General features: G+C 44.1%; 1 long non-coding RNA gene across 1 annotated transcript in view; it reads right to left on the bottom strand.

Moving 5' to 3' along the window:
* Positions 1-27,867, bottom strand: part of LOC129059602 (uncharacterized) — a 150,201-nt gene that overhangs the window by 89,097 nt on the left and 33,237 nt on the right. Inside the window, exon 2 of the long non-coding RNA XR_008525604.2 lies at positions 12,556-12,676. This is a non-coding gene — a long non-coding RNA (uncharacterized LOC129059602). The remainder of the gene's footprint in view (positions 1-12,555; positions 12,677-27,867) is intronic.

The raw sequence follows: 27,867 nt of genomic DNA, 5'->3' as shown, positions 1-27,867 counted from the left end.
TAGGGTTAAGGGTCTTTCAATGTCCATAGTAATCACTTAAAAATAAGTTAATGTGAAAAAAGTCAAGTTGCTTTGTCGAAAGTGCTTCTTCTTGGCGCTCAGCTCAGAAATCACTTCCTCCAAGCCTCCCATGACACCCCCAGGTTCGTTGCTTCTCCTCTGTCCTCCCTCAGTACCTCCACCTCTACGATATTGCCCAACACCACATACTAGACTGGTTTGTTTACCTATTTACCCCAGTAGACTAAAGCTACTGAGGGCAGGGACCATTGTTCATGAGTCTCCAACATCTTACAAACCTGGACCTCAGCATTTAATAACAAATGAGTGAATAAGTGAATGAGCCAGTGAATAGATAAAACAGTTCATAAATAAACAAATGATTGTCACATCAGCCATCAGGTGTCCACTGAGATTATGTGCAAAATTTTGTACATACATAAGTTTTCAGGAGAGAAGGTCTATACCTTGCATTGGATTCTTAATGGGATGCATGACCCCAATGTGCCTAAAACCACTGAAGTAAAGAGGGGACAGGATGGGAATGGACTAGAAGATTTCCCATGGATGGCCATTGGCAAGGATTTCAAGCGGATCAAATAAGAGCGAGCAGCAGATAACATATTACACTGTGGACAAAAGCAAGGGAGGAATCAGACACTTTACTTCATGGGTCCTGCTGCATCAACCGACTATTCCTCTTTGATTCCCTGAGGTTCACCAGTTCTTTGATTTTAGAAAAACAAATGAATACTCTGGTCACTATCACTGTGTCTTTCTGGCAGACTTTAGCTAGACACAGCTGCTTCCAACTTTTAAAATTTTCAAGGACCGTGTTTTTGGAACAGCTGAATCCTCTACTGAGGAAAGGGCCCATCATTGATCTAAATTACATGCAATTCAACAGATATTTAATAAGGTTCTACTGGGTAATAGAGGCCAGGGATGCACAGATGATTATGCCATGGTTTGAGGGGCACTTATAGTTTCATGGAAGAAAATCCTCTACTCAGCCCACCTAGTAATCAAAGAAATGAAAATTAAAATGACAGCGAGAAACCTCTTTGGACCCATCAGACTTTTTTAAGGATATGGGGAAATGGGACCTTCCTGGGGATGGAAACAAAAGGTCATTCTGGAGGGTACTTTCTTGGTGCTTACCATGTATCCTACCTTACCTTGCCCTAGGGTAAGTGGTAGCTTACCCTACTACTCAGCAATCCTACTCCTGGCATATACCCCCAAGAAATTATCTCACTGATTCATAAGAGGATTTATGCAAAGTTGTTTTCTAAGTCTCCTAGAAATCCCAGAGACTCTTGTTTTTCCTTCTCCCACTTACACAGGGCATGGTGGAAACTTTAGGTAATAATGCTCTGCCACAGGGGAAGAATTCAGACGTATTGCCCTTGACCTACCCTCATCACCTAGCTCTGTAATTCCCATCTCAAACCACCTTGGGCCTGTAATTTATCTCTGTTTCCAGTAGCGGGTAGTTATAACAGGGTAAATGTTCCCTGGTGTCAGGTCCACAACTATGCCAAATGTCACACTTAGGGTCAGATTCCAGCCCCAGCTGAGGTCCGAGGGGAGTGGGTGGATGGGCGAATAGCTGAAAGAACATTTGGGGGACCATAGGCAGGTGAATATGGTTTTATTCAGCAGCTCTCTCATCAGCAGCTTACTCACACTAGCTCTCTCACACCGTTCATTTTCGGCTGCTTGCTCCGGCCACTCCCACACACAGCTGCATGGCTAGCTCTCCCTTGCCTTCAGGATCAGCAGCTTAACTCTTTCTCTCTCTGGGCACAAGCTGGTTTCTGGTTTCCCCCTGTCCATCTGCCAGATGGTAACTCTCCCGTACAGGGGTCAGTAGCTTCACTCTCTCTCTGGGTGCCAGCGCTTGCACAGGAGCCACGTCGAACCCTAGCCTCCCTCTGTCTGCAAGAAGGACAGCTCTGGTACTCTCTCTGTCTCTCTCAGCACAAGAGCAAGAGCCTGTACAGCATCAGCAGGGCAGCTATACCTTCTACAGACAATAGTGGCTCAAAGCCAAGTATGAACTTACACAAACAGGTCATATAACAAGTGGTCACTTTGGCCCGGATGTCTGCCTCAGCCTATTGTTGACCCTTTGGGTTTCAGTCTCTCCATTGAACTTTCTGTTCTTAGTAACTCATCTTTTGTGTGGAAACTGATAATTTGTGTGCTCAGTGACTTGCATACCAATTTTTCATTGAATATTTTTATTAATGTGTTCATTTGTTATGACTCTTTTCCCTAAATAAAATATAAATAAAAATATGATGACATTATGATTTAGAAAAATAATTTAGGATAAACCATCATTACATAATTTAGAAATATATAGAAAGAACTCAGGAAGCAAGTATTAAGCCTGCTTTCCAATATCTCTACTCTGTGCTTTGAATGATAAAACCTATATCACTTTGTGTAGTAGTGAAGTTTTATTTTTTTAGCTTACTAAGAAATATTTCAAATATAAAAATAAGCTCTACTTGCTCCATCTGATGTCTGATTCTGAGCAGGGCACCTAGCTGATTTGATTAAATGCAATATTTCCCCAAGGCCGGGACTGTGGATAAAATGATTTTGAATATTAAATATCTTCATAACTTCCTACTAGAGCAGGAACAACCAAAGGAAACTGCAATGTATTCAGTACTCCATCCCATTAGCAGGTGTTGGTGGTTCCAAACTTTAGCACCATCTACATCCTCTCTCTGATTATCTCTTTATGCTGCATTAGCTTTTCTTAGAAAAACCCTTGAACATCCTAGTCTATGTTTTGAATTCTACTTAAAAGGTCTCAAATGGAAACACAGATGGGCTTCAACCAGAGTGCAGGGCAAATAAAATGGAGGTTCATTCTCCCCTCCATTAGCAGCTCCTCTTCCCATCACTCCTGGAGAAATGAAGGGCTCTTGCCCAAAGTATACATTCAACACAAAGGAAGATGAAGGCCTGGACCCTGATGGCAAGGTTTACAGTATAGTGGTTAAAAAATTAAAACACGTAGGCATTAAGAAGGAACAAACATTTCAGGGGAAGAAGTTTGATGCCAAGTGAGTTGAATAAATTGTAAATGCCATGGGAACTTAGACCACAGACAAATCATTCCTAGTATTTAGAAAAGACTAAGTGAAACCAACAGACCATGAGCTAAGCCTTGGAGAATGGCAAAAATTGGGTAGGTGGAGAGGAGGGAGGGTGTTCCAGGTGGGGGAAGCTGAGTGAGCAGAGGACCTAAAAATGGAAAAAGACAAGACATATGGAAGCAAATGGAAAGGCTTGTCTGAGCTGTTTGATTAGAAATAGAAACTGAAGCCAAACCATGAAGGGTCATAAATACCAGACTGCAGAGTACACACCTGACCTTTTCCCCTCTATTCTCTGGTGACACTAATCTGATGAACTAAGTCACAAAGGGGTTAATGGTAGATGTCTTGCTTCCTAATTTTCAGATACCCCAGAGATAGCAAATACCTTTCCTGTTCCATACAAGATCCCATCTATTGGTAGAAGCTGTGTGGAAAACTGTTTTTGAGGAAGATTCTAAGGTCACATCTGAGCAGATTGTGAGTGTTGTGACTTCTTATTGGCATTTGTCAAGGATAAAACAGAAAGGAATTGCAGTAAGAATAGCAGTGAAGATGCTTTGTATTTGCCAACTGTGATTCCAAAAGGGATGACGATAATGCTAAGAAATCCAGGCATCAATGTTGCTTAATGGGGAAAGTGAATGTGCTGACAGCTGGCCTCCGCAGTAGAGAGCACTGTAATTGATTAGTAATGTCTGCCATGGGCTCAGAAGGAAGAAGTAATGCTACGAATGCTACATACTTACTGAACCTATCTTTACACTAAAAGTACTTCAGGCATCAGAACTAACCAATGCAGAAAGTTAGGTGTTCTAGTTTTGTTTGGTTTCATTTGGTTTAGTTTGGGATTGGAAAAGATATAGTTTTCAATTTGTATAACCAAATTAGCAGATATTCATTCTATGTAAAAGACCAGCCCAAAATGGACATGGTGCCTCAGAATAAACTCAAGGTAGAACCAGAGAGCCCATTCATCACAGAGTTCAGGGATTTTAAGGACTTTAATCACAACAGTTTTCTTCATCGTAACCTGTTTATTTGGTGAGACCTACCCAGTATTCATGAACTTGCTGCCCATGCCTGACAATGCTTCCTGGTGCAAGTTAGCCCTCACAGGCAGCTTTTCACCCTGATCTCTGATCTCACTGCCTCTAATTTTCCCTCCTTTTGGAAGCCCTTCATCTCCTTCCCTTCCACACTCCTGGGGAAGAAGGAGTTTGTCAGCACAGAGAGCAATTTTCTCATCTTCTTTTTATTCTTCCTGTAAATACAAACAAGCAACCAGAACTACAAGAACTTTCATATTTGCAGACACCCCAGGGTGTTTCACAAAAATCAATCTGACCAAAAACCATAAAATATAAATTCACCTGTTACAAGCACAGGATGACTGTGGAGATTTCTCCCCGTACGTCCGCATTACACAATGTCCATACAAATGACTCTGGAAACTGCACCAATTACCAGAGCCATTGGATAAATCTCAAGGTCAAGAGAATTTGCAAGAAAAAGAAAGCAAATGAAATGCATCTTTAAAGAGGTTTCTTTGCCTAAGAGAGGTGGGGCTGGAGCACATTCAAACAAAAGCAGATGATTTGGGCCAGAAATTTTCCACCTTCTCTTTGTGATTTTACAGCTGAGAATCGCAGCCCCCATCATCCATTCCAGAGGCGTTTCCTAATCTGGAGTCTCTGTGATGTTCTTCTGTTACTGTGCAAGAAATGAGAATTGTGCTGGGCATAGGGGAAGGCAGACAGGAGGGGCATAGATGCTGCATATTTAAACATATAAAATGTTTACTTTTTTCTAATTATTAAAAAAAACTTACTTAGCGTAGAAATTTACAAAACATAAGGAATAAAAAAAAATTAAAGTCACTACTAATCCCTCTCCAATCAGCAATAACCATATATTGGTTATTGCATATATTCACCAGTGCAGTCTCAAAAGGCCTGCAGCAGAACCCTCTGGTGCATGTACGACATGAAGACTCCTGGACCTACGCCCACAACTGCAGAATGCAGACTTCTAAGGATGGGTCCACACGTCTGCATTTTTAAAAGACATCCCCAGCAATTTTTTTTCAATAACATATTGTTTTAATTAAAGAGGTCATTTACAGTTGAGAAAATACCTTCTCTGGTAGTCCTTTCTTTGGTGGCTCATGAAAAAGGAGTTCTTTGTGCATTTCATCTTTGAAACATAACCTTTTCCAGATACAGTAATAATATCTTGTAGTTTCATCCAAAGGTGTGGCAAACTTCCCACTGAATAATTCATTCTAATGATTGTCTATTCACATTTTCACTCATGTTTTCCAGGCATTTTCCAACATCATTTGTTGACCAAAAAAAAAAATGTATCTTGGTTTGCTGCCATCTTGTTTTCCAGTCTGTAATCCATTTAAGCATTTGCCTACTGGTATTACCTCTTAGATTTTCTCTATTAAAAAAAAAAAATCCACCTCAGGGCTGGGTGTGGTGGCTCATGCCTGTAATCCCAGCACACTGGGAGGCCAAGGTAGGAGCATTGCTTGAGCCCAGGAGTTCAAGACCAGCCTGGGCAACATGGCAAGACCTTGTCTCTACAGAAAATTAAAAATTAGCTAGCTGGGCATAGTGACCCCCAGGAATTTTTACGAGAACTTCTTCTCTGCACTATAAACCCTCCAAATGTATATATTTGTACTTCTTTTGTTCACCGTTGTGTCACAGAGCCTGGCACATAGGGGGTACTCAATAAGTTTGTATATAGCTGGGCATGGTAACACGCACCTGGAGTCCCAGCTACTCAGGATACTAAGGCAGGAGGACCACCTGCACCTAGGAGTTCAAGACCAGCCTGGGCAACATAGTGAAATGCTGCCTCTTAAAAAAAAAAGTATAGAATAAATAAATAAATGTTCTTAATATTTTTATCTTTTTTTCTCTCACGTATAATTTTTTCTTTTCCTTCTTTTTTTTTTTCTTTTTTTGGAAATGTGTCCTCATAGTTTCACTTAATGGCAGACAAGGCACTTACAATATGCCAAACCCATGAAGTAACTATTATCTGTAACCTCTATTTTTCAGATGAAAAATCTTAGACACAGAGAGGTTATGTAATTCATTCCAACATCACACAGCTAGGAAGCAGTAGAAGCACGTTTCAACCCCAGTAGTATTACTAGAAATCCGGAGTCTTCATGGATCACGTCTACATTTGTCTTGAACCTCTTCTCAAGTTTTCAGTATCGTTTCACATTTTGTAATGGTAACATGGTATTCCGCTATACTGATTCACTAGAATTTATTTAAGAAATTATTGGACACTTTCTCTCTAATTTTCAATGCTGTGTAAAAACCATGTTAATTAAATTTTCCCATATCCAAATTTATATTTTCTTAGAATCATTTCCTGAAAATAGAATTGCTAAATCAAAGGATAGGATCATTTTTAGGTCTCTTGATTCAGATGGTCAAATCAAACTCCTGTTTTATTAAGATACACATTCACCATCAGCAGAGGTACCTATTTCCCCCATAGAAAATACAAAAACTTTGAATATCATGTAAAATATTTATTAGTACTGCTATATTTAGGGGGGGTGTTTTAGTTCTTTTTAAATACGGCACAGGGTAGGATCTTGGCGGTGCCAAAGGATAAAGAATTAGGTAAGGAAAGCTGGGCGTGGTAGCTCACGCCTTGTAATCGTAGCACCTTGGGAGGCCGAGGCAGGAGGATCCCTTGAGCCCAAGAGTTCAAGACCAGCCTGGGCAACATAGACAGACTCTGTCTCTAGTTTTAAAAGTTAAGTTAATTTTTTAAAAAAAGAATTAGGCAAAGAGACAGAACTGAGTTCTTCCCCACACCTCCTGGAAGCATTCTAGGTACCCCTTTCCAACATATCTTGGGTTTTGTTTTGTGTTTTTATGTTGTTTTGTGTTGTTTCTGTACTTGATATGGTTTGGCTGTGTCTCCACCCAAATCTCACCTTGAATTGGAGTTCCCATAATCCCCACATGTCATAGGAAGGTCTTGGTGGGAGGTAATTGAATCATGGGGGCAATTACCCCCATGCTGCTGTTCTGGTGATAGTGAGTGAGCTCTCATGAGATCTAATGGTTTTATAAAGGACTTTTCCCTCTTGGCTCAGCACCTCTCCTTCCTGCCATCATGTGAAGTATGTGTTTGCTTCCCCTTCTGCCTTGATTGTAAGTTTCCTGAGGCCTTCCCAGCCACTGGGAACTGTGAGTCAATTAACCCTCTTTCCTTTATAAATTACCCAGTCTCAGGCAGTTCTTTATAGCAACGTCAGAACAGACTAATACAGTACCTTTATTTATGTTACACTCCCAGCTGTTTGGATGTTTTCATTTCTATGCATTCCACAAATTCACTTCCTCACTGTTCCACTCCTTGGTGATGACACTCCCCAGAAGATTTACAAAAGACCTATTAAGAGTCAACAGAAGCCTTATCTACTGTGATTGTCCACAGAGCACAGATAAAGGAATAGAGGCTCAGCCAGGCTGAGTAACTTGCCCAAGGTCACACAGCATGCAAAAGGGAAGAGCCTGGATTCTCAGAGCTGGAGCTCTTAACTACCACCCTCCTAGCCTCTCTGTTGGCAAAACTTCCCGCCCCTGAAAGAAAACCCGAGCTGTGAATCAACCATTCCCCAGGCTGACTGACCTAGCAACCTTACAGCCAAACAGAGAAATTACTTCTCCCCTTGCAGCAGAAGAGGGAAGGAAAGAGTCTCTACCCTTTGCCCAAGCATTCCTAATGGATCCATCACCCCTCCCAGAGTCACTGGCTTCAAACACTTAGCCTGCGGTGTAACTGAAATCATTATCGATCCAGAGTGTTCTCTAAATGAGCTCACAATCTACCATGCCGCAGACCAGCCAGGCCCCGAGGAGCAGCTGCCTCCTTGATCCGCTCTTCCTGGCTCATATTTACACTGGGAAATTAGAAGTTAAAGTAAAAGCAGATAGAGATGGAATTTAATTAGATCAAGCAAAGAAACACAGCGTGCAAAGAAGGCAAAAGTGAATGAGCAAGTTTGTGCCAGGCATTGCCTGAGTTGGCAACTCAGTGCCCTTCCCAGCATCTCCAGTATTCATTGATGTGTGAACTTAATGGGGGCAGGGGCTGTGCCTGTATCACTCACATCATATCACTGTGTGAATGTATCACCATCCTGCTGTTAGGAGAACTTGGAAATGACAGATGAAGAGGTTGGCTTAAACCAGTCTGTGCTTGTTCTCTTCTAAGTGAGAAGCCCAGAGGAAAGGCAACCTCAGAGTTGGTCTGGAAGCGCAACCAAGCCATCAGAATCCAGGCTTTTCCTGCATTTCTGCTCTGCCATCCTTGTCGTCTCCTGCTACTCAGGCTTGATGCTCTGGGCCCTTAAGCTCCAAACATCAACTCCCCATTCAAAGCAGGAAAACAGGAAAGAGGGCAGTGCCACCCAAGCCCCCTTCCCTGTCTGCACTTTTTATCAAAAGCACCCAGCTTCTTCTCACATCTCATCCAGTTCAGGATCTCGAGCCTACTAGATGGGGTGGTGGGGGTGATGAGGGTGTGGTATTATCCTGATCCATTTAGAACAACCATAAATGACTCTTCACTGAGGTCTGACAAATTCTTGCCCCAAACAAAATTGATGTTCTATCAAAAAGAGAGAAAGAGGAATATTGGCAACTAACAATGACTGTTTCAACTGTACCCTAAGCACACAGCAGAAGGCCTGGCAAGTAGCAGGTGCTCAGTGAACAAATCTGATGAATCAACAAATGCCTTTGTTCTGTAAGGATGGAGGGAGGAGTGTGGATTGGGGAAAAGGGTCAAAGAGGAGAACAGAGGAGAGTGGAAGCTATGGAGTTGCATCTGCTTCCCATCTATTCTTGGGATAGGTTTGAGCTCCTGTGGTTGAAGGAGTAAAGGCCAGAAACGGATGGTCATAAGCATCCTGGTGATATTCTAGGTGAGGGGTAATGGCCAGAAGCTCAGGGCACTGATTGGCACCACATAACCCAGCAATTCTCTGCCCACAAGAAACTAAAAGCATTAGGGGTATCCAGAAAGAGTCCTTTGGCATGGAAAGCCAGCAGTATTCTTGGGGTGGGCCTCAGGGCGGCTTCAGCAGATGGCCTGCCAGGCTGGGGACTCTATCAGGTGGGAGCCAGAAGAGAGGAAGGAGGAGGCCACGTACAGGCCACAGCTGACAGACTGGCCATGTGTGCTCCTGCAACAAGCCTTGGAAATCCAAAGAACACTGTGAGGGGGTCAGTGCTGTCAGTCGAGAAGATGGAGGCTTGTGCCAATACAATTTGTATTTCACAGGCTGGTGCCATTTAAGTTGCAAGTGGACAAGACAGAGTTGGCTATGGTTTGCCCACAAGAGGAATGCTGGCCTAACTAGATTCTCAGACCTGGTGACACCCATGGTAAGAAGCCTGCCCAGGAAGCCAGAGTTAGATTTCGGGGTCAGGATTTGAGGATTGTGCAGACAGAGCTGGAATTGGGGAACTGCTAGCAGCCATGTCTCCCTCATCCCTGAGCTGTGCCTAGAATAAGAGTCACTACTCTCTCTCTGGTTTAGATGGTCCATCCTCATCCCTGGACCTCAGTTTTCTTACTTATAAAATGAAGGGATCACATTATAGTCCCTAAAAATCTCTTAACACTGGTATTCTGTTTTATTAGATAAGGAATATACAAACAAAAAGAGCATTAAAATAAAATCAGAGCAACTGAAGACATGAATAAAGATATGGCCCAACCAAGAGGCAGTGATGTAGCAGTTGAAATTCAGGCTCTGGACTGGGCCAGACCTGAGCTTAGGGTCAAGATCTATATCATCTTATATTTCTAAGTTTGAGACATGTTTTCATTGTCTATAAAATGGAAATAATAATACCAATCTCATCGAGTAGTGTTGAGAATTAAATAAGAGACCCATTGCCTAGGAAAGTGCCAGGTATCCACTAGGTGCTTCATAAATGTCACTTTAAAGTAACCAAAAAAAAATAAATCCTCAAGTGATGACCTGCTACTAGGACTTCAGAATCTCAATCTCCTGTTTTAGTTTCCAAATCCTTGTTCCAAAAAACTATCCATTTTCTGCCTGCCAACTTCATGTCTAAGGAGGCAGCCAGAACCATCACACCTTCCTGAAAGTTTAATGACTGCATGTTTTATTTAGGGGATTGCCAAGGTTCATCCTGGACTCAGGGAGGTGTGGGGAGTCCCTCTATTCTCAAAGGGCCCAAACTTGTTCCTTTCATAGGCCTTGTCTTGTTGGATAGCCAAATAAAAGACTTTGCCCACTCACATTCAAAAATCTATTGATTAATGGGATGCAATTCACATTATATGCCACTAATTACCCTAGGAAAGCAGTTAAAATTAATAAGGAACTACAGTTTAATTGTTCCATAATGACAGGGAGTTCCAAAGTTCCCCCTTGAGTAATAAAATTAACATTTAAACTAGTTCAGTCAAAGAACCTTCCCTTAACTATAACTCTTCACTATTAGCATGGCTTACTTATTTATTTATTTTTCTCTTTGGGCAGTTCTAAAATACCACAAATTTAACTTTAAGAATCTTCCCAATGCTCCAGACAGCGACTACATCATGTGCAGTATTTCAGGTGAACTACGGATGGCAGGAGGAACCCTGGCCCCCACCCCACACACACACACACACACACACACACACACACACACGCTAAAGTTAGATTGCCCTACATTTATTTAAGCAAGGGTAGAGAATCTTTTCAGAGGACAATGCATCTCCCTAAAGGGAGGTGAGAGGCCAGGGCCAGCTGGCAAAACGCTGTCCAGGGTAGAGTCCTCCAAGATCTCAGAAGAGACATTTTTGCTCTGAAACCATTGTTTCTTTCACATTTGAACTGCTATCACTATTCCAAGATCCTCTCTGTGCTTTTGTTTAAAGGAATGTGGCATATTTTAAAACATGCCTGTAAAAGATGGATTCTAATTTCCTCTCCCTTTGAATATGGGGAGGATTTGGTGATTCCTTTCTAACAAATAAAACAGGGCAAAAGGGATGCTGCGTGTCTTCCAGAACTAGGTTCTAAAAAGGACATGGCTTTCACTTGGCTCTGCCTCGAGACGCTTGTCCTTGGGATCCAACCACCATGTTGTGAGGAAGCCCAGGCACACGGAGAAGCTGCACTTAGGTGTTCTGGCCAACAGGCCATTGAGGCCCCCAGCCAGCAACAGCATTGACCGCCAGATCCATCAGTGATGAAGCCTGAAAAGGATTCCAAGCGCCCAGCCTTCAAGCCACAGAGGCCCCAGGCACTATGAGACAGAGACAAGTCCTGCCCCCGGTGCTCTGAATTCCTGACCTGCAGAAACTGTAAGAGCTATTAAATGATGATTTTAAGCCCCTAAATTTTGGAATAAGCTGTTACACAGCATTAGATGACTAACACAGGAATGTTTACAGACACTGGGCATCCTGGTTCTTAAACAAAGCCTTAAGGCCAGCAAGGCCTTATCCATTCAAGATAGAGGAGAAAGAGAGGGAGGCCAGCCATGCCTGACCACTGTCCCAGCTACCAGCCTTCCAGCATGCGGGTCACCCGGCAGAGCAACATATTCCAAAAGAGGTTCTTTGGCCCCGAGCAATTTTAAGGTTGAAGGATTTTCCTATAATTCACAGAGATAGGACTAAGCACAGTTTATCAACCCTGGATGTTTGCTTTCCCTAAAGAGCTAAGGACTGGCATTGCTAATCCCTTGAAAGTGTCCTTTCAGAGGCTCCCGTCATGTTGCGACTCAGTTCACACATGCTTGGGAGAGATGAAAAGTCAACGGAGAGGGAATGGCTGTGTTCTGGCACTTGTCATACCCCATTCTCCATGCCTGGCCCCAGCCACACCCCATATCCACTGTCTCTCACACCAGTACTGCTAACTGCCTCAGGCCAGGCCAGCTGTCTCCTCATTCACTCATTCATTCATTCAGTCACTCATTCAATATGCATCAAGTACTTACTGCATCAGGGGAGATAGACATTAAATTAATCATACAAATAAATAACTATACTTGTTCTAAGCACTGTGAGGCAGAAGTACAGGGTTCTCTAGGGAGCTAGGGATATTTAAACTAAGACATGGAAAACTAGAGAATTATAGAGACAAACAAGGGCGGAGTGGGGGCATAAGGAGAGCATTGCAAACAAACAAATAACATGTACAAAGGCCACAAGACAGGAAGAAAATGTGTGGTACCAGAAGTCCTAAAGAAAGACCATCAGGCCAGGTGTGGTGGCTCATGCCCATAATCTCAGCACTTTGGGAGGCCGAGGTGGTTGGATCACGAGGTCAAGAGATTGAGACCATCCTAGCCAACATGGTGAAACCTTGTCTCTACTAAAAACACAAAAATTAGCCAGGCTTGGTTGCACGCACCTGTAATCCCAGCTACTCAGGAGGCTGAGGCAAGAGAATCATCTGAACCCGGGAGGCAGAGGTTGCAGTGAGCCGAGATCACACTGCTGCACTCCAGGCTGGCGACAGAGCCAGACTCCATCTGGAAAAAAAAAAAAAAAAGACCAATCAACCAGCACCATAAGACAGGATGAGAAAAAATAATAATAATAATTTTTAAAATAAAAAAAATTTAAAAAGAAGGACCAATCAGGACAGCGGGAGCAGAGAAAGCTGTAGAAGAGCCTGATGAAAGAAGCATCCCCAGGGGAGGGTGGGGGTGATGTGTGGGCCCCGTGAAAAGATTGGGTCTGTATTCCAAAAACAACATGCAGCTGCAAAAGCGTTTTAAGCAGGAGAGTGACAAGGGGAAATTTCTTTTGTTAAATCATTTCTGTTCCCTAACCTTATTGTTTCCCTCCTATACGTACACCTTTGTAAAACTCAGATCACATTATATCACAGCTACTTGCTTAGGTAACTTTCTCCCAGACTGATGGCCTCTGAGAGCAGGGACCATGCCTGCACCATACTTGTGACTTCATCGGGCTCCTACCACTCCTCTTGCAGCCTGCAAGGCCTGGCACCATCATTCCCTTGTCCACCTCTCCAGGATCATCTCGAGTTTTTTTTTTTTCTTTTTTAAAAAATTTTATTTTATTTTATTCTAGGTTCCATGATATATGTGCAGGATGTGCAGGTTTGTTACATAGGTAAACATGTGCCATGGTGTTTTACCACACCTAACAACCTATCACCTAGGTATTAAGCCCCACATGCTTAGCTATTTATCCCGATGCTCTCCCTCCTCCCACCCCACCATCCAGTCTTTTTTCTCTGGTCACTCACCATGGACGAGGCACACTGACAGACTGTCACTTCAGGGGCCCTTCCAAGATGCCCCGGCTAAGATAAGACCCCCGCGAAATGATCTCAGAGCAACCAATGCTTCCCCACTGGAGCACCTACCAGGATTTATATCACTACTTATACACATTATTGATTTACTATCTGTCTCCCCTCCTAGATTGTCATTTTCATGAAGGCAAAGAACCTGTCTCTCTTGGTCATCATCATATCCCCAGTACCTCGCACTGTGACACACATTGCTGACATTCCAAAAAGAGTTGTTGAATGCCAGAATGAATGAGTATGAATGAACTGGCAAATGAATGGGTGAATTAATGCATGACCCCAGTGGCCACCCGGGCCAGTTCAACCTGGATGTTGGACACGTCTTTGTGATCACCCTTCAGTACTTTTAATGGCACAACCTCTTTGTTGGCCTCACTGACACACTAATGGAAGGAATCCATCTTAATGCAGGCTTTATAGGATAAATGGAAAGTGGGAACAGGTAGAGGCAGGGAAGGTATTTTTGGCAGTCTCTGAGTAGTTATCTTAATCCTTCCACCAAGTAAAAGGGTGAAAACTGGCAAACACCCATGCTTAGTGAATGATTCCCTGTGAATGCATTCCTAAGCTCCCCAAGTCCAGGACATTTCAAAGTCTTTCACAGGAACCAAACACAGTCCTATACGTCAGTGCTTTCCAAGCTACCGCTGGTCAAGGGCTGAGTTTTACTTTTATTTTCAAGCCATCACAGAAAAATATTTTATAAAATACCAAAAGTATATGCTTGGATGTGACAGCAATGTCAAATTGCTATAAATGTTTCTAAATATTTATTTTTCATTTCTGTACTCATTTCATCATGGGTAACACATATTTTGCACACTTAAACCCATCTGCAGACCACACTTTGAGTAGCACTGTTCCAGATCAGTACTCGCACTCCCACTGTGTCACTCCTCAGCCATGACAGACATTATTAATCGATTATCACACAGTTTCCCATTACGACCACATTTGGCTTTCACATCTTTCTGTTTCTAGTATTCAAGACACTGAGCAAACAATCAGAGATACCATGGGAAATAAACCTTATTTATCATCTCTACTCTACATGGTCCATAGATTGGCAATTTATCATATTTATGTCCATGATAAGGAAATGTCTGTATTTTTGTTTATAGCCTAATGAAAAGTTCACAGAGAAAGGCCAACTCATCAAAAAGAGTCCTTCTTGTTCATTCAGTTCAGTAGCAATCTTCTGCCGCTTGAAGAGTCTTTAATTCATACATACTAACAAAAGATGCAGCAATCTATATTAGGTACAGAAGCTTCTGGTCTGTTCTCAGATGTCAGCTGTACAGATCATATTTGGGAATCTGGAATTACTGGTTGTTTATTGATTTGATTCTTTCTTCCTTCAAATTCTTCATTCCTATGGCTTACCTGCTTTTATTTCAAGTTGTCACAAGGGTTCATTCACAGTGGATTGTTTTCAATACTCATTATCCACTGTGTCAAAACACTGAGGGTTTCCATTCCTCCCAAGTTCAGTCTTTTCCCCAGCAAGACTAAAACCCCTCAGTCCTTCTCCTGTAACCATCAAGCTCTGACCCAAACTCCATTCATAGTCATGGAGAGTCCAAAGTAGGAGAAGCCACGAGAGAGAGAATTGATCTGTTGTCCCTGCATTTCAGATCCAAAGCTCAGTCTGAAGAAAGATGAATTTGACTTCGAACCTTTTCTCTCCACCTCACCTGTAAAATTCTCTTTGAAATGTTTTTGCAGCTTCCCAGTGGACCCTGCAAACCACAGAATCACAGACTGTGAGTGCTAGAAGGGACACTGAAGAGCATCTGTGTAATCAAAAATCTTCTTTTTAGCAAGGAAAAACAAATGAGGTTAGTTTGAAGAGTCAGAAGAATCAGGCTGTCTCACTAATCACTTGGATGACCTTAGAAGTGCTAATTCACCTCTCAGCCACCGTTTTCAAGGAAAACAGATAAGATTCTTAAAATGTGATGACAGTGACTCACTCACGGGCTAGTTGAGAACTAAATGAGATCACAAAAAGCAAAAGTGCTATGAAAGTGGGAGCACCACGTGAATGTCAGGGTTTTAGCTGTCCTGAAGTACAGGTTAAGCATCCCAAATGGGAAAATGCAAAATGCTTTGAAATCTGAAAGTTGTTGAGTGGCAACATGACACTCAAAGGAAATGCTCATTGGAGCATTTCAGATTTTAGATTTTTGGATTAGGTATGTTCAACCAGGTAAGTATATAATGCAAATATTCCAAAATCCAAAAAATGTGAAATACTAAACACTTCTTGTCTCATGCATTTTGGATAAAGGACACTCAACCTGTACCACAGAAAACTAGAAGCAAGTGTCAGAGTGGAGACACAGGGGTGAGGGAGAGAGATAATTCAATCTACCTTTTGACAAAGACCTTTTTTGACTACTTGGGAGCTGGAATGAATTTAAGAAAAAGAATTAGGAGGTTTGGGCCCATTTTTAGTCCAGGCCAGAAGTGATAGTAGCTTGAACTAGGATAGTGATTGTGAAAGGAAAAAGTGGACAGATTCAAAAATAAGTATGAAGTAAAACCCTCAAGGCTAGATGATGGATTAGACATGGAAACAGAGAGAGAGGTATTCAGGTGAGGTTTCTGGCTTATTTAACTGGATGGTGGTGTCGTCCTCTGAGACTGGAAACACTAGAAGAGATTCAGGTAGGTGAAGCAGAGATGGAAGATCACAGTACTCACTTCCCAACAGGGTGAGTTAGAGACATCCAAGTCAAGGTGGCCGAGAGGCCACTGGAGCTGAGAGGTATGCGTGGCTCAAGATATAAAAGAAGTATATGCATGTGGGTGGGAATGGAAGCAATGGGCTGGAAGAGATCGCCTAGGGAAAGAATACCGGGTGGAAGAAGAAGTGGGCCTGGGGCCAAGCATGAAGGAATCCTGATATTTAATGGCAGAGGAGGATGGAACCTCCAGAGAAACAGAGGGGAGACGAGAGACAGAAGAAAAGGCAGAATCATATCTCAACCAATGGAGGGAAGAACTGGCCAGTAGCATCAAGTGCTGATAAGGATTTATTTAGGATAAATATTGAAAAGTATCCATTTGATGAGCAATGGACATCATCAGTGCCCTTTCATGATAGAAATCAAACTCCAGGTCCTTTCCAAGTACAGGTTGTTCCCTGTTCCTTGTCCCCGCTACCATCCAAGATTCAAAGTAGACCTCCAGTCTCTGGGAAAAAAACAGTCCTCTTTGAGGGACAGCTTTGGGCTTCAGTTAAGCCTGGAGCTTCGTGGAGACCCAGCTCCACCCTACCCTCTATGAAATCCTACGTACTGATACTGGTTTTATCTAAAACACAGATGAAATATAGAGCATGCCTGTTACACCAGACCGGGGTCCACATCAGACATCACTAATGGATCAGAATTGCCACCTACAAACCTGTGTCTCTGGGGGTGACTGTCTCCGTATCTCCAGTTCTGGTTTGCCTGCACAGCCCAGGACCCTGGATGCCCCTGCCCACCACATGGTCCATTTCTCCCTTAGGGAGGCAGAGACGGCGGAGATGAAGCACATTCCAGTGCCAGCACCTCTTTGTTCCTGGTTCCACATCCCTGGCTGCTTGACTGCACACAGCTGGTCGGCCAGACTGTTGCATCTGTTCCCAATATTGATGTGATTCTCAGTGATTTGCTCTGGAAATCAAAACCTGGGGATTGTCAGCTTTATCTAAAAAGCAGGCCCTGCTCCACTGGGGAAGAGGAATGACTCGGCTCACAGCAGAGTTGCGTTTGTTTGGTTTTTCCTGTCGGACACAAACACCCACCCGACGGGTCCTGCCCAGCATGGACGATGCACGAGCCTCCTCTGGAGTTTGATTTGGGAGGATAATAAGCTAAACAAAGGAGCAGATGATCCCGGAGGCTTATTTGCAGTCTGCACAGTTATATTTAGCCATCTTGTGACTGGGTTGCTGCCTCTGTATGGCAATTGCCCTTGGGAAATTTAATCCCTGGGGGATGCAGAGAGGGGACAGAACTGGGAGAGGGTATGGAGGAGTTTTAAATGCTGCTTTGGGGCACAGGAAGGAGGGTCAGACCAAATGTGTCCAACAGGCAATCAGCGGGGGAACGGTATTTTGGACACTTACTGGTAGAAGCATGGAAGAGAATACAAAAATGTGTAAGGGGACATTTGTGTTCATTGTCTGCAAATTGCCCAGCACATAGGATTGTGAGGTCCCTTTGTCTTTCCTTTATGCCTACCCTCAATAAGCCTGGCAGAGTGAAAATGGCAGCGGGTGGGAAATCCAAAAACCTGGATTCTAGTCCTAGTCTGCCATTAGCTCAAAGCCATCTCCCTTCTCTGTAAAACGAAAAGCCTGTCCAGAGAGGATGATCCCTAAGATCTTGTGATTTTACCCGTGACAAGATGCAGACAGGCCATGCAGCATCAGTGGGGAGCAGACGGTTAAGGAAATCGTGGAGCTGTCACAATGGAACACTCTGCAATCATTACAAATGGTGGTGCTGCCGGGCGCAGTGGCTCACGCCTGTAGTCCCAGCACTTTGAAAGGCCAAAGCGGGTGGATCACCTGAGGTCAGGAGGTTGAGACCAGCGTGACCAACATGGTGAAACCCCATCTCTACTAAAAATACACAAATTAGCTGGGCGTGGTGGCACTGGCCTATAATCCCAGCTACTTGGGAGGCTGAGGCAGGAGAATCGCTTGAACCCGGGAGGTGGAGGTTGCAGTGAGCTGAGATCGCACCATTGCATTCCAGCCTGGGCAACAAAAGCAAGACTCTGTCTCAAAAACAAAACAAAAAAAAAAAAATGGTGGTGCTGATGCCACCCAACAAAAAAATGAACTTCCATTAAAATAATCTGTAGAGGGGGGAAAATGGTGCTAATCTATATTAATTGAGACTGAAGGCATTTATAATCTCTTGCTAAGTGAGAATGGCAGCAGCAGCATGGAGCAGCCCTTCACCATCAATCAGGCAGCCGTGGAACGGGAGAGAAAGACCACAGAGAGCTGGAGGGTGGTCCACAAAGGTCTGGAGAGGAAGGGGAATCCAAGCAGAGCCTCATCTCACTCCTGCTGACCTCTCTCCCTCTGTCTTTTGGGACTAACTTCTCTGGGAATGTGAACCCCAGAAACTGGGACTGCCAGAGAAAGGAGGTTTTTATATAGGATTTGTGTTGTGGCTTGTTTTGCTTTGTTTTGGTTTCTTATCTTCATGGTGTTTCATGCCCAAATACATGAAGGTAGAGCCCAAACCACCATCTTTCCCTAGCTTGAGGCAGCAAGAGGAGTACCAAGAGGAGCTTAGGTCCTTAGAGACCCGGTCACCTGGGGGGACACTCTTCAAAAAAGATGGTGGCTATAGGCAGAAGCTCCACCTCTTGTTGGGGCCTAGCCTCCCAGAGACAGTCCATCATTCTAGAATGATGCGGCAGGAAAAACATTATATATCATCCCTCATTCCCAGAGCAGTCCTGTTTCCATCCTACTTATTCTCAAGCTGACAGGCTCATGAGCTAGTACAATAAGGCTCTGGATTCCAGGATAATGGAGGGTTTAATCTGAGTTTCAGGGAGACACGTAACTCTCACAGATATTCACCAAGTCTCCCATATCAGTCTCATCTCATCAAAGGCAAAGAGAATACTGACTGTCATGGTGTGATTTGAAAGAACCAACAGTACCTCCTTCACCACCTGCCAAAATTCCACCCTTAGCTCTTCATTCCTTTCTGTTAAAGTATACTCAACTACTGAAATGAAAAAAAAAAAGTATGAGTCAGGAAAATAAAGCTCCCTCAGTATGAAGAGCCCCCAGAATTAGAAATCACACAAATCACAAATAGGCATCTAAGTGGGCAGTTCTCCAGTCTCAATCATCTTTACCACTTCTCTTCTTTGAATCAGAAGAGTCTTTTCACATCACCATGTTATCCTTTTACGAAGGGGCAATTTAGGCCCAGAGGAGTTTCATTTCTTAAGCAAGGTCACACAGCACATTAAGAACCAACATTGGAGTCCTCTGACTCCTGGGGACATTTTAAAGGACGCTTTAAGGTGAAATTCAACACATTATTTCGTTGTTTTATAAACAGCAGGAACCTCCCCCACCAAAAGTCCTTTTTTATTCTTTCTTTGCTGGCACCAGCATCTATAGTGATTACAGTATGCAGAATGAAATCATCTGAGTGTGTAGACGATGTATCTGAATTGAGACACGCAGAGTTTGGACTTGGAATTTGACACGTCCCACACCAGTGCAAACCCTATCGGGTTATCTGGGTGTGCCTGCAGACTACATAGCCCTGGTCTCATGCTTCTCAGTCCTTTGCCTTGGTGTTTCTGCCCTCTAGTGGCAATAAACTTTACTACAGTCACATTCACCAGCAGACAACAAATCAAACGGAAGTTAGATTCGAGAAGATATAGCACTTTTCAGGAAGGATAAAGGCAACCCACATCTTTCTCTTTAAAAGCAGACCTCGTTATCATGGGAATGATGTTTAGTCTCACACACAAAAACGCTACTATCTAGTCTTTAGCCCGAAACAGATCTTAACTTTGGCATCCAAGGTCCTGGGTTGGAAAATAGATTATATAACTGACTTAGGGAGTCATTGGAATAAGGGGGCTCAGAGAATCTATAGGGCAGGAACAGAAAGACTTAAAGTGGCAAAAGAGAAGGACATTGGCGGATGGTGCCCCCTGCCAACACTGGCATTAATTAATTCAAAGTCCTGCCTTCCCCTTTTCCCAGCTTTGAAGGTTCAGTCCCCTTGTCCCCAACCCCACCTGCCTTTGCTCAGCTAACTCCTGCTCCTTCTGCCCATCTCAACTCAAGGCTCCTTCCAAATCTGAAAATGAGATGGGCCCTCGTCTTATGCTCTCATGGTATGGGGAAATTTCCCAGCATAAAACTTTTTCAAAGTCCTTAGTTTTATGTATCTCTGGTTATTTTCATGTCCACAGTACATTATATAAGCCCTATCAGTTTAGGCACCGAGCCTCCCTTATTGACCATTGAATCTGTGCCCCCAAAACAGTGATTAGCACATAGGAGGCCCTCAATTAATGCTGTTCAATTAAATTAATAAAATTGTAAGTGTTGGTTGAATGTGTGACATTTGTTTGCAGACTGAACAAACAGTTCTTGTCTCAATGAAGAAAACAGGCAAACTATACCTAGGGTCTGTCTACAGGGCTATGCAGAGCCAACTGTGAGTGCTTTCCTTGTACAAGCCGAGGGTGGACACTTTCCTGGGACATCACCCCAAATGCTCACCCTCACCCTGGGGTGAGTAGTTGAGCAAGGGTCTTTACCGTAATTACACTTTTTGATCATGAGCATCCATAGGCTCAGCTTTTGTCCCTGCAAAGGTAACAGAATCTGCCTGAAAACAGAGGACCGAAGGACAGCAGATTGAAAGGCTTTGAGGACATCAGGAGACCTGACCTTCAGAGCTGCCTCTCTGTGTGACCTTGGATGCGACCTCCCTGCACTGGGTCTCCATGCTTTCATTTGTAAAAGAAGGAGCTTGAGGTATGTAACATCAAAGTTGTGGTGTTCTGGTGTCAGAAACCCCAGCTGAAGCTGGCTTAAAGTAAAAAAGTGGAATATATTGCTCATCAAACTGCAAAGCCATGGATTCGGGGTTGCGTCGATCTAAGATATCAAGCAACGTCATCCAAGCCTGGTTTCTCTTCTCCATCCATCAGCTCTGCTTCCCTTTGTGTTCACTCCATTTGTAGGCAAGTTCCTTCTCTGTGAGGGTCTCTGGCAGCTCCAGGCTTTCATCCCCTCAGCAGAAAAATAAAGAGGCTCTCTCTCAGACCCAGAACTGTGGCTCAGCCATACCTTTTGGGCCATATACTCATCATGAGCCAGTCACAGTGGTTAGGGGAAATTCTTGGCTCCACGTGAATCACAGAAACACCACTCAGAGGCCAAGCTCCATGACAGTAACGAGGAAGCACTCTCAGAATGCTGGGGAAGAGGTACTACACACACTGAAACAAAAATGGCACCCCAGAGTCAGTGAGCTTTAAAGACTCTTCTAGCTTTTTTTACCTTGCCGTGACTCCGAGATTTGATACCAGGGAAATGGAAGGGAGAATAAAGCCATAAACACTCTCTAAAGTTAGTCCAACCCCAAATCTTTCAAAAAGCCTAAATGCGGAAGAACACTCGTCATCCATTCTGAAGGGGGAAACGGGGTGACAGCAGCAGCCCTAGAAAGCAAATGATGACTTTGACCCTCCAGAAGCCATGGGGCATGAAAACGAATGACATTTTGGTAATGCCACTAAAATGGAACATTTCTATTTCACAAAAAGATGGACAGTCAGTGAGATTCATAAAAAAATTTAAAAAAAGAAAACATTATTAAACTTTCCCTTTCACTGCTTCTTTGTATCTCTGGTTGAAATGGAGCAAGATGCAGGTTGCCATGGTGACGGCTGAATTTTAAATAACAGGGCTCAGGCGCACTGGCTGCTGGCTGTACCGCCCCAGGCAGGAAACGGTTGTGGGGAGAGAGACAGAGGCTGAGTGAGAAAGGAAAGAAAGCTGCTGGGCTCATCCCAGGACACTGTCACTTCTCCAACTTGTTTTCCTTGCACTGAGGGAAAGGTCCAAGAATGACGAACTCTCCAGCTTCTTCATAGAGTGAGGGAAGGTAGGAGTCCAGATGCATAAGAACAGAACCTGAGAAGTCACCTTGTCCCTCCCCTACCTGATTCTCTCTTGTGACAAATGGATTTCCCCTACACTTACACCCCTTCCCACGAACAACAGGCCCAGCTCACTCAAGTGTTAGACGTGACACTGGAAGCCTGTCCCTAAGAAAAATGTCCCAAGAGCTAGAGACACAAAGGGCAAGAACCCAAAGGATTTTTAAGTGAAAGAGGAATTTGCGGTTCAAAGCCCAGAAGCTGTCAATTCACATAGCTGTAGCCACATATTCCAGTTCTGCTCCTCTCTCTAGAACCATCCAAGACTGAAATGGAGAGATTCAGGAAGTGGTGAGTTCTCCATGACTGACATGTTCAAGCCAACACCAGCCAGTGAGGAGCTGCCTGACAGGGGGCTGTTCAAATCGTTTCAGGCTTCAGAGAGTCACGGTCCTGCTGGGGCAGCTCAGAGAATCCATGCGGTAGAAGACCAAGTCTTTCACCCTGCACCCTTCTACATTCCCAGGCCAGGGAAGAGGGAAACCAGAAGTGAAAGCTGGAGGAACCAGCAGCCGGAGAGCCCAGAACTCTGCTGTGATGCCTACACGCTTGTGGGGACTGGCTCTGACAGGAGGTGGTCTCTTCTGCACTGCCTTCACTGCTGGTTTATGTGTGTGTATGTGTGTGGGGGGTATGTATGGCAGGCCCAGGCCAGTTCTGTTTCCCTGCTTTCTTAGATCCTTTTCTCAGAACCTTGGAGTTCCTGACTCTGTGTGAGAAGGCACAGGCAGGTGGCCTGCTGCTGTTAACACTGGGCCACTGTCCCTTCTCTTCCCCTGACTTCACCACACACCAAGCAGACCCCAAAAAGGACTTGTGTTCTCAGCCTGCCCTGTCCCTTATCTCCTGGCCAAGGTAGCAGGCAGCCAAGGCCACTTTTTGTTTGTCAGGGAAAAGCTTCTAGATGTTAAATAATAGTAGTAACAATAATAATAATAAACACAAAGATTTTTCCTCATGGCTGGGAAAGTGGCAGGATTACTGAAGCTGAACACGTCTGACATTTCCCCAGAAGCCAGATGAGCAGAGGCCCCAGGAGAGAAGGGAAGAGCCAAAGAGACAGGGTCCCTGGGCCTGTGACCTGCACCCCTGGGACCTTGTCCTGTGCTCCAGGCCTGACAGTCGGCAGCTTGGGACCTGGGATTTCCCATCAGTATTCCCCAGGAAGGTCAGGACCGCCGGGAAAATGACAGCATCTTAAGAAGGAGATAAAAACCAGGGGAAGAGAAGGGACAGTGGTCCAGTGTTCACACCACCAGGCCACCTGCCTATGCCTTCTCACACAGTCAGGAACTCCAAGGTTCTGAGAAAAGGGTCTAAGAAATCAGGGAAACAGCACTGGCCTGGGCCTGCCATACATACCCCACACACACATACACACACATATACCCCACACACCCCACACACACACCCATACATACCCCACACACACACCCCACACACACCCCATGCACACACACCCCCCACACACACACCGCACACACACACATCCCACACATGTACACCATACACACACATGCATGCACACACACCCCTCACACCCCACACGCACCCCACACACACACCCCACACACACATAAACCACACACACACCACATGCACATATACACATACACCCCTCATGCACACCACACACACACACACCCCTCACACCTCATACACAAATACACCCCACACACCCCACACACACCCCTCACACCGCACACATACAGACACCGCACACACATACACACACCCCTCACACACATACACACACCCCTCACACACATACACCACACACACACCCCTCACACCCCACACACCCCACACACACAACCCACACACACATAAACCACACACACACCACATGCACATATACACATACACCCCTCACGCACACCACACACACACCCCTCACACCTCATACACAAATACACCACACACACCCCACATACACCCCTCACACCCCACACATACAGACACCACACACACACAGACACCACACGCACATACACACACCCCTCACACACATACACCACACACACACCCATCACACCCCACACATACATACACCACACACACATACACCTAACACACACACTCTTCACACCCCACACACAGACATGCACCACACACACACACCCCTCACACCCCACACACACCACACACGCAAATACACATGTCACACACACCCCACATACCACACACATACACACACCCCCCACACACACACATACACCCCTCACACCTCACATACACATACACACACTGCACACGCACACCTCTCACACCCCACACACACACAGACTCCACACACATACACACCCCACACACACCCCACACACACCCCTTACACCCCACATACACATACACCACACACACACATCTTACACCCTACACACACGTACACCATACACACACATGCGCACACACACACCCCTCACACCCCACACACACACCCTCATACCCCACACACACGTACACACACAGACTCCACACCCACACACACACACCCCTTACACCCCACACACATACACCACACACACACCTTACACCCCATACACGTACACCATACACACACATGCACACAGACACACCCCTCACACCCCACACACATATACACCGCACACACACACCTGGATTAGGGACAGGAGCAGGAAGGGGCCTTTTGTAGAAACAGTCCCCTGGGATACACACACACACACACACACACACACACACACACACACACACAAGGCTTGTGTTTGCATGAAACAGCTCCTGAAAGATGCACAGGATCTGTCAACAGAAAGGGACCAAAGAACTTGCACAGAATCTGTCAACAGAAAGGGACCAAAGAACTGGAGATGAAGGGGATAGGAAGGAGGTTTATTTTTCACCACACACCTTCTTGTAGAATTTTACTTATGTGCTTATATTGCCTTTTCAAAAAATAAATTCTGTCCCCCTTTCTAGAACACACATACAGAACCTGTCCCTTGTCCAGTCCACGTGAAGTTAGGAAAACTAAGTCCTAGTTTTATCCTGCCAGCAATAGTGAAGCAGTATGATGTCATACTGAGTCTTAAATATCCTTTGCCTCAGTTTCTGAGGCTGTAAAATGGGGTTAATAATACCTATTCTACCCTCCTTAGAGGCACTTTAGAAGTTCATTGAGATAAAACAACAATAGCAATGATATTGAGTGCTTAACATGTACTGGGCACAATGCTATTGTCTCAATCCAAAAACAATCCTCTAGGGTAGCAACTAATGTGAGTCTCATCTTAAGAGACAAGGAAAATAAGGCAGAGAAAAGCAACTTTCTCAAGGTCATGCAACTATATATCATAAAATAAAATTCAAAGCCCCCTCCCCCACCAACTGACTGAACGGACAATCTCTTGGCCAAGGGGATCCCAGAGTAAACTTGAAGACTGAGTTCTCAGCCATGACAGGATAGGAGACTCAGATACACATCGTTATACCCCCTCCCTCATTAACCATCATTAGCCTTTCTTCCCTAAGGGCTTAACAGAAAGTAGCCCTTTCAGACTTCATGATCAAGGACCCAAAACAAACGCAACAGAAACAAAAATAAATAGATAGGACTTAATTAAACTAAAGAGCTTCTGCACAGCAAAAGAAATAATCAGCAGCGCTAACAGACAACCCACAGAGTGGCAGAAAATCTTCGCAATCTATACATCCGACAAAGGACTAATATCCAGAATCTATAAAGAACTCTGATATGGTTTGGCTGTATCCCCACCCAAATCTCAACTTGAATTGTATCTCCCAGAATTTCCCCGTGTAGTGGGAGCGACCCAGGGAAAGGTAATTGAATCATGGGGGCCAGTCTTTCCCATGCTATTCTCATGATAGTGAATAAGTCTCATGAGATCTGATGGGTTTATCAGGGGTATCCACTTTTGCTTCTTCCTCATTTTTCTCTTGCTGCCACCATGTAAGAAGTGCCTTTCACCTCCTGCTATGATTCTGAGGCCTCCCCAGCCATGTGGAACTGTAAGCTCAATTAAACCTCTTTCGTCCCAGTCTTGGGTATGTCTTTATCAGCAGCGTGAAAACAAACTGATACAAACTCAAACAAATTAACAAGAAAACAACAAACAATCCCAATAAGTGGGCTAAGGACATGAATAGACAATTCTCAAAAAAAGATATACAAATGGCTAAAAAGCATATGGAAAAATGCTCAACATCACTAATGATCAGGGCAATGCAAATCAAAACCACAGTGGGATACCACCTCACTCTTGCAAGAATGGCCATAATCAAAAAATCAAAAAAAAATAGATGTTGGTGTGGATGTGGTGAAAAGGGAACATGTTTACACTGTTGGTGGGAATGTAAACTAGTACAACCACTATGGAAAATAGTGTGGCCATTCCTTAAAGCACTAAAAGTAGAACTACCATTTGATCCAGCAATCCCACTACTGGGTATCTACCCAGAGAAAAATAAGTCATTATATGAAAAAGATACTTGCACACGCATGTTTATAGCAGCACAATTTGCAATTGCAAAAATATGGAACCAGCCCAAATGCCCATCAACCAACAAGAAGTGCACAAAGAAAATATGGTGTGTGTGTATATATATATATACACACACACACACACCCCCACACACACACACACCATGGAATACAACTCAGCCATAAAAAGGAATGAAACAATGGCACTTGCAGCAACCTGGATGAAGTGAAGTAACTCAGGAATGGAAAACCAAACATTGTACATTCCCACTCATATATGGGAGCTAAGCTATGAGAACAACAAAAGGCATAAGAATGATACATTGGACTTTGGGGACTCAGGGGAAAGGGTGGGGTGGTGAGGGATAAAAGACTACACAGTGGGTACAGGGTACACTGCTTGGTGATGGGTGCACCAAAATCTCACAAATCACCACCAAAGAACTTATTCACATAACCAAACACCACCTGTTCCCCAAAAACCTATTGAAAACAAAAAAATACATTTAAAAATATTTTAAAAAGAAAGCAGCCCTTTCAAAAGACTCCGCCACTGGTATCAGCCTACTGCCTAATGCTGCCTCTCCTTTTTTGCCTGATAAGAGACCACCGACAACAGGGTGGTTCTGGCCAATCTACAAAGAATGCACAGTAAGGGTTTTCCTGTCTGCTTCACCTTTTGATGTCAAAGGGCCAAAAACTCCACCCTTAGATCATGCTAACACCATCATTTTTTGTACATGGGACCCATGCAGGGGGATGAAGCTCAATTGCATGTGTGCATATTTCTCCTTCATAAATATTCATGATTCCTCTGATAGCTTATTGAATATGTATATTCGACCACTCTGCTCAGCATAAATTTCTATTCCATTTGCCCCACCCTCAGAGTATCTGTTTTGGGCTTCTGACCAGAGACTATGATTCCCACCCTGTCAGAATGGCAACCCTGCAGGCTGCAATCCTTTATGAGAAATAAAGCTCTCCTTTCCAAATTTATGAACCTCCTCATTCTTCAGTTGATGATATCCAGCCTTCTGTTTCTACCGCTCACACTTTTACCCACCAAATGCAATATGTGGGTTTGATATTAGTATTCATTACTCTAGATGCAGCTTCCTGTCCTGAGGTGTTTGGGTTGATCATCAGATTTCCTCCACCTGTTTCCCCATATTGGAATTTCTACCCTACTCAAG

The sequence above is a fragment of the Pongo abelii genome, chromosome 4 (genome assembly GCF_028885655.2).
Source record: "Pongo abelii isolate AG06213 chromosome 4, NHGRI_mPonAbe1-v2.0_pri, whole genome shotgun sequence".
In the NCBI taxonomy this organism is placed as follows: Eukaryota; Metazoa; Chordata; class Mammalia; order Primates; family Hominidae; genus Pongo; species Pongo abelii.
Note: the sequence above shows the minus strand (reverse complement) of the source record. Positions and strands in the feature narration are given on the sequence as shown.